Source organism: Arachis ipaensis, chromosome B1 (genome assembly GCF_059453495.1).
Source record: "Arachis ipaensis isolate K30076 ecotype BB chromosome B1, ASM5945349v1, whole genome shotgun sequence".
Classification (NCBI taxonomy): Eukaryota; Viridiplantae; Streptophyta; class Magnoliopsida; order Fabales; family Fabaceae; genus Arachis; species Arachis ipaensis.
Window position 1 is genome coordinate 48,943,104 of NC_142436.1, and position 7,373 is coordinate 48,950,476.

General features: G+C 35.3%; 1 non-coding gene across 1 annotated transcript; it reads left to right on the top strand.

Annotated features, from left to right (window-relative positions):
• Nucleotides 1-628: 628 nt before the first annotated feature.
• LOC148576492 (small nucleolar RNA R71) lies at nucleotides 629-736 on the top strand. Its single transcript, XR_015902967.1, has one exon. It is a non-coding gene; the product is annotated as a small nucleolar RNA R71 (small nucleolar RNA).
• The last annotated feature ends 6,637 nt before the right edge of the window (nucleotides 737-7,373 follow it).

Consider the following 7,373-nt stretch of genomic DNA (forward strand, 5'->3'; position numbering starts at 1 on the left):
TTGTTTCATTCATGAAACTTAAAGTGGCCTTAGATAGATCAGAGACTATATTTGCTAAGCTAGATGGATTCTGCTCAGAATTCTCTGTCTGTTGTTGAGTGGATGATGGAAAAGGCTTGCTATTGTTAAACCTGTTTCTTCCACCATTATTAAAGCCTTGTTGAGGCTTTTGTTAATCCTTCCTTGAGAAATTTGGATGATTCCTCCATGAGGGATTATAGGTGTTTCCATAGGGTTCACCCATGTAATTCACCTCTGCTATTGCAGGGTTCTCGGGATCATAGGCTTCTTCTTCAGAAGATGCCTCTTTAGTACTGTTGGATGATTCCTTCAATCCATTCAGACTATGAGAGATCATATTGACTTGATGAGTCAATATTTTATTCTGAGCCAATATGGCATTTAGAGTATCAATTTCAAGAACTCGCTTCCTCATAGGCATCCCATTATTCACAGGATTCCTTTCAGAAGTGTACATGAACTGGTTATTTGCAACCATGTCAATGAGTTCTTGAGCTTCTGCAGGCGTTTTCTTTAGGTGAATGGATCCACCTGCAGAATGGTCCAGTGACATCTTTGATAGCTCAGACAGACCATCATAGAATATATCCAGGATGGTCCATTCTGAAAGCATGTCAGAAGGACACTTTTTGGTCAGTTCCTTGTATCTCTCCCAAGCTTCATAGAGGGATTCACCTTCTTTCTGTTTGAAGGTTTGAACATCTACTCTAAGCTTACTAAGCTTTTGAGGAGGAAAGAACTTGGCTAAGAAAGCCGTGACCAGCTTATCCCAAGAGTTCAGGCTATCCTTAGGTTGAGAGTCCAACCATATTCTAGCTCTGTCTCTTACAGCAAACGGGAAAAGCATAAGCCTATAGACCTTGGGATCAACCCCATTGGTCTTAATAGTATCACAGATCTGCAAGAATTTAGTTAAGAACTGAAAAGGATCTTCGGATGGAAGTCCATGAAACTTGCAGTTCTGTTGCATCAGAGAAACTAATTGAGGTTTAAGCTCAAAATTGTTTGCTCCAATGGCAGGAATTGAGATGCTTCTTCCATGTAAATTGGAATTTGGTGCAGTAAAGTCACCAAGCATCTTCCTTGCATTGTTATTATTTTTTGCCATGTCTCCTTCCTTTTCGAAAATTTCTGTCAGATTTTCTCCAGAGGGTTGAGCTTTAGCTTCCTCTTCAGAGTCCTTTCAGGTTCAGGATCAGCCTCAACAAGAATGTTCTTATCCTTGTTCCTGCTCATATGAAAAAGAAGAGAACACAAAAGAAAATATGGAATCCTCTATGTCACAGTATAGAGATTCCTTATGCAAGTATAAGAAGAGAAGAATGTAAGAAGGAGAAGAGGAAAAATTCGAACACAGAGAAGGGGATGGGGTTCGAATTTTTGGGTGGAGGAGAAGTGTTAGTAGATGAATAAATAAATAGAAGGAGATGAGAGAGAGAAAATTTTGAAAATTAATTAAATTAAAAAATAAAATTTAAAGTTAAATTTCGAAAATTAAAATTGAAATCAAATTAAATTAAAAATTAAAACAATTAGTAAAAAAAAAGGGAATTTTGAAAAAGAGGGAAGGGATTTTCGAAAATTAGAGAGAGAGAATTAGTTAGGTATTTTTGAAAAAGATAAGAATCAATCAAAAAGTTAAGTGGTTAATTGAAAAAGATTTGAAAATCAAATTTGAAAAGATAAGAAGTTAGAAAAGATTTTGAAATTGATTTTGAAAAAGATGTAATTGAAATTTATTTTGAAAAAGATTTGAAAAAGAAATTTAAAAAGATTTGATTTTGAAAATTAAAGTTGATTACTTGACTAACAAGAAACTAAAAGATATGATTTTAAAATTTAAAGATTGAACATTTCTTAATAGGCAAGTAACAACTTAACATTTTTGAATCAATCACATTAATTGTTAGTATTAAATTCGAAAATATGAAATAGAAATAAGAAAAAGATTTTTGAAAATCAATTTGAAATTTTCAAAAATTATGAAAGAAAAATGAAAAAGATTTGAAAAAGATAGAGTTTTTAAAATGAAAATTTGATTTGACTCATAAGAAACAACTAAATTTGAAAATTTTTTGAAAAAGTCAACCCAAATTTTCGAAATTTTATGATAGAATAAGGAAAAGATATTTTTTTTATTTTTTTGAATTTTTAATGATGAAAGAGAAAAACATCAAAAAGACTCAATGCATGAAAATTTTGGATCAAAACATGTGATGCATGCAAGAACACTATGAATGTCAAGATGAACACCAAGAACACTTTGAATGTCAAGATGAACACCAAGAACTTATTTTTGAAATATTTTTAAGAAAAGAAAACATGCAAGACACCAAACTTAAAAATTTTTATTCTTTAGACATTAATGTTTCAAGAATGCATATGAAAAACAAGAAAAGACACAAACAAGAAAATATGAAGATCAAACAAGAAGACTGGCCAAGAACGACTTGAAGATCATGAAGAATGCAACGCATGAAATTTTTGAAAATAATTTTTTTAGAAAATTAAAAAGATGCAATTGACACCAGACTTAAAAACTGACACAAGATTCAAGCAAGAAACATAAAAATTATTTTTGATTTTATGATTTTATACTTTTTTTTTTGGATTTTTTGAAAATTATTTTGCAAAAATGAAAAAGAAGAAAATTTATATATATATATATATATATATATTTGCTTTGTTTTATTTTTCGAAAATAAAATTAACAAAAACAAAAAGCTTAAAATTAAAATAAAATTACCTAATCTGAGCAACAAGATGAACCGTCAGTTGTCCAAACTCGAACAATCCCCGGCAACGGCGCCAAAAACTTGGTGTCCAAAATCGTGATCTTCAACAATGGCGCCAATGGCTTGGTGCTCTCAAACGTGAATCACACTTTGTCATAATTCCGCACAACTAACCAGCAAGTGCACTGGGTCGTCTAAGTAATAAACCTTACGTGAGTAAGGGTCGATCCCACGGAGATTGTCGGCTTGAAGCAAGCTATGGTCACCTTGTAAATCTCAGTCAGGCGGATTCAGATAGTTATGGAGATTTGATAATTAAAACATAATTGAAATATAAACTAGGATAGAGATACTTATGTAATTCATTGGTGAGAATTTCAGATAAGCGTATAGAGATGCCTTTCGTTCCTCTGAACCACTCTGCTTTCCTGCTGTCTTCATCCAATCATTCCTACTCCTTTCCATGGCAAGCTTTATGTAGGGCATCACCGTTGTCAATGGCTACATCCCATCCTCTCTATGAAAATGGTCCAATGCGCTGTCACTGCATGGCTAATCATCTGTCGGTTCTCGATCATACTGGAATAGGATTTACTATCCTTTTGCGTCTGTCACTACGCCCAGCACTCGCGAGTTTGAAGCTCGTCACAGCCATCCCTTCTGTCACGACCCAAAATGAGTCATGACTGGCGCTCAGGAAAATAATCCTATAGCAAGCCTAACATAGTCAAATATATGTTCAATAAGCAAGTACATATATTTTACAAGTTCTAAAATAAATAAATAAAATAAAATAACTAAGAATGGTTGGTCCTGCCTGTGACATATGGAGCATATACTTCTAGGAATTGACAAAGAATAGGTACTCATTGCAGACCGTTACTCTTGAATAGAAAATCTCACACAGTCAAATATTTGTTCCTAAAAAATATTTTTAGAAAAACGGAGTGAGTTTTGCAACTCAGTGACTAGACAATACATCTATAATCAACATGAGACTATACAAACATTATCATTAAAGTAATTTTAATTAGAAAGTAATAGTTGATAATAATAAGTGAATCAATAAAGGAGTTCTCATACAGAAATCAAATCAAAAGTCCACACTTGGGCGGCTCCACCTCTATGGGTAGCCCTTTCCTCTTGTGTGTCCTAACAGAATAACAGATCTAACATGTAGCCTACACGTTAGGCTAGCAACACCCCTGCTAGCTGGAGTCTGAGTTAGATGCATCTAAGTTAACGTCATAACCGCCGTTAACTACGGTTTTCTAATACGAGCCTCCCAAACCAATTCAAAATATATAATTTCAAATACAACAAATATTTGATCTTTCAAATATATAAGGTATCGAATCAAATCATATCAAATCAAATCAGATAATACTTTTTCATCAGAAATCTTTTCTCAATCATACTTTTTCATCCATAAGAGATTTCAAATATATTTCACAATTTTTAAAGTGAGTATCAACAAATACTTCAATGCTTAAAAAACAAATATTCAAATAAAATCAAACATTTTAGAATAATGCAAAACTTCATCAAAAATATATATAGTCTCATGTATAGTTCTAAAAGTATAAACTTCATAAAAATGAGTTATTTAATTCTAATAAATCAATTATTTTAATCAATTCAAAATCGTTCAAAGCAAATATAGCTATAATTCAAAGATCATAATAGATATATATATATATATATATATATATATATATATATATCAAAATAATTGTAGATGCACAATCAAACAATCATAAATGTAAAGCCTACTCACAATGTAGTCCCTAGGGACCGAAGATACCAAACCCAGAGTGCCAAATTCAAGGTAAGGAGGATTGAAGTGGAATGGAACGAATGAGCGTAGAATTTGAATCGGAGTAGCGACAAGATAGAGCTGGTTATAGTTCTCGATTGTTGAAACTATAATCCAAACGCACCGACGGAACCTTTCCTCTCAACCTGAAATTGCGGCAGCCACAACCTCAGCTCCAAATCACTTTCTCAGCAACTACAATGACTCAGACTTAAGGGAAACAAGTAGCGGCAGCACCGGTGGTGGTTCCGGCAACAACAGCACCATACCCATTGACCAGAAACCCCGACAGCGGCGGCGGCAGAAGAACGGCGACCTCAATGTGACTTCCCAGCGGCCAGAGGTGCAGTGGCTCTTGCGGCAGCGGTGAGCCACTCCAACAACCCCTTGTGCAAGCTCTCTTCCTCCGGCAGCGACCTAGACGGCGACGACTCTCCACGGACGGCGGCGGGTCCTCGGCGGCGGTGCAGCTCCAGTGACGACGGTGCATGGCGGGACAGCGTTCCTCTCTTCCTCGAGCTCTCCCTCTCACTGGCGCTCAAGGACGACGGCGACGGTGGCTTCAATGGCGGCGGTTGCAGCTCGCGACGACAGAGACGCTCCTCCGCGACGGTGCAGTTGGCAACGATGGGCATGAACGGCAGCAGCGACCTCCCTCTCTTCTCCGCATCAGTGTAGGTGCGTGTGTGTGGGGATGAGCGACGGCGTGAGGGTGAGCGAGGGGAGTGCGTCCGTGAGTGTGTGTTTCTACGAAGAGGGTGTGTGAGGAGCGGGGGTGGGAGTTCGACGGCTAGTGAGGGACTGAGGGTTGAGAGAGAGTGTTTTTGTGTGATTAGGGTTAGGGAAAAAGTAAAGGAAGAGTGGCCCACAAATTTGTGTTTTTTTTTTGAGCTATTACATTCTTCCCTCCTTTAGAAATTCGGTCCCCGAATTTCAAACCAACTTACTATTTATTTTGCCTCTTCGGCAGTACAAGTCACATCTATTTCGTACAACTAGACCCTGATGCAAGAAATGATGCATTTAGGAATAAGGAAAGAAAACAACATTGAGACAACCTTATCCGAAAGAAGTATGACCACATCATGACACCATAAGTTTAATAATTTGCACAAATAGATAGCAAGAATAAGGCTAAAAATCAAGCTATCTGAGCAAAGTTGCAGGAAAGAACTTAAGCACTTTAACTATACAATATTATATCCAGATACAAATTGAACCCAATGCATAAAGAAAAACTTTTTGCAGATATTATGCAACGATCAAATGCTGTACATTTTCTTAATATTCACATATACAATGTAACAAAAGGAATCGATATGAAGCACCATCAATCACAAAGAACAAATTGCATAATTAGAATGATATGAAAAATTTCAAAAGCACACTACAAACTCTAATTGGAGTTCAAATAACATAGCCAAAAGTGTAAAACATATAGAGTAACACAAATTCCAACAATACACCCAAAACATAAAGCAATAATTAAAAAGCACAGTTATATGAGATTCCAAGAGTTCGAGTTCAATTATGTGGTGGATAAGGATGAGAAAAAAGAGAGGCAAGGTGAAGAATTAAGCATAATATATATGGCCAGATTCTAGATTTAGAGACAAATATAACCACCACATCAAACCAAGCATGCAAGATATAGCCATCAAAACATTTTCAAATCATATTATGCATATTAACCTTAAATGTCAAGTGATAAGAGGTAGGAAGGTTAAACAGAAGGAAGGAATTTAATCGATCTACAAGGCTCTTTAAGGGCATTGTGAAAGCAGCATATTAGTATGAATAGTTTCGCTTACTCAAACATAGCATTGTTCCTAGCCATCCTTTAGGTTAGCAATCGACAATCCCAAATAATAAACTAACAAATGTGCTACATATACACCAATTGATAAACAAACAAAATGCCATTAGTTGGGAAACAATACCACTAATCTAGCAAAGTTTTGAATTTCATTACTCAACCACCATTACAATGCAGCGCACTCAAGGAGTAATAGAACCACGGATTTAGTGAAGCTCAAGAATATCGACAGGCGACAACATATTTCAATTAGTTGCAATCATGAGCAACTTGAAACCAGCAAAGTGATGTCTCAAAAAAAGTCATACAACATAGGATCAGTTAAGCAGCAGACTAATGAATCAATGTGACTGCCTCAAAAATTTGATCATGTTAAGAACTTTGCAAAGCCTATATATCTTTGGAAGAAAAATGGTTGATACAACCATTTAAAATAAATTTTACTTAGATCATGATGTGCAAATTTAAAGAATAATAGTACAACTGATAATCAAACCCTTAACGTATGAAGAAATGTCAACCTACGATGTGGGCTATGAACTAAGGCAAAATACTAGTAGTAAAACAGTTGATTTTCAGAATTTCTAACAGACAATATTCAAAATACACTGTGATTGTTACCAAGGAAAAATTTGGCCAAAAAGAAACAACTTAACACAAAACCCTCAATGCAGAGACTCTTTAATCAATTAAAATCTTTATTGGGCAAACAAAGTAGAATCCGCGACATAGTTAGATAATCAACAAAACCATGGGGTAATAGAAAATATTGATTCTGCAAATGAAACAAAATCAGAAAAAGAACCCCCCCTTTTTTTTTTTTGAAACCATCAGTAAGAAAGAGTAACTTAATACAAAGCCAGCTACTAAATATCACCAAAATTCAAAACTATATAACAAAAACAACAATCCTATTAGCCAAGATAATCCAGCCAAAAGTACAAAACTAATTTATCTCACTGCCTTTCACTATTAAAACAAATGA